A 727-nucleotide genomic window follows, 5' to 3' on the forward strand; every position below is an offset into this window, starting at 1 on the left:
ATTAGCATTAAAATGATTTCATCAATTGTGCTCAATGTTGTATTAATCTTTAATTATTTTCTCACGGTTAATTTTGAATTATTTCAATGATATAATTATCGATGACTTCATAGATATTTCAGAATTTTTTAAATATTATAGATGAATTTTTTAAATATTTCAGATAAAAATTTTGAATTATGACACTTACTTTTTTCAGCGATCAATGATAATTTTGACATCTAGTAACTTGACAATTTTGTCTCGTTTCTTCATCAATGGCACTTTATACTCTCTTCTTTACCGTTATGAGGCGTCTGCTGCCGTGTGATACTAATATTTTCGTGCGTGCCTTTATGCCTACGTTCTCAGTTGATATTCCTCTTTGTGTTTGTGTGACAGTATATTCTTAAGTATATGAGATTCGAATTCGGATATAATGAATAAATTGTGAATCACTTATTTTTACAATAATTTATATTAATTAATAATGGATATTGATAGTGAGTATCATTTTACTTTAATTTTTAAAAATTAAATAATTTTTTAAAAATTATTTTTCTGTGCTTTAATATTTATGAATGGTAAATATAATATTCATGAAATGGTAAATATAAATATAATATTGAAATTGAAATATTTTAAAGAGAATTTGTATTTATTATATAATAATATACATAATTAATATAAATAATAATATGTATAATAAATATACATAATATATATAAATATATATAATTTTTTTATA

General features: G+C 20.9%; 1 protein-coding gene across 1 annotated transcript in view; it reads right to left on the reverse strand.

Annotated features, from left to right (window-relative positions):
- Positions 1-452, reverse strand: part of LOC102676126 (guanine nucleotide exchange factor for Rab-3A-like) — a 3,697-nt gene extending 3,245 nt beyond the window's left edge. The window contains exon 1 of the mRNA XM_006607823.2: positions 191-452. The gene's annotated coding sequence lies outside the window, so the exon portion shown is untranslated. The remainder of the gene's footprint in view (positions 1-190) is intronic.
- Between the last annotated feature and the right edge of the window lie 275 nt (positions 453-727).

The sequence above is a fragment of the Apis dorsata genome, unplaced genomic scaffold (genome assembly GCF_000469605.1).
Source record: "Apis dorsata unplaced genomic scaffold, Apis dorsata 1.3 scaffold_19, whole genome shotgun sequence".
Lineage (NCBI taxonomy): Eukaryota > Metazoa > Arthropoda > Insecta > Hymenoptera > Apidae > Apis > Apis dorsata.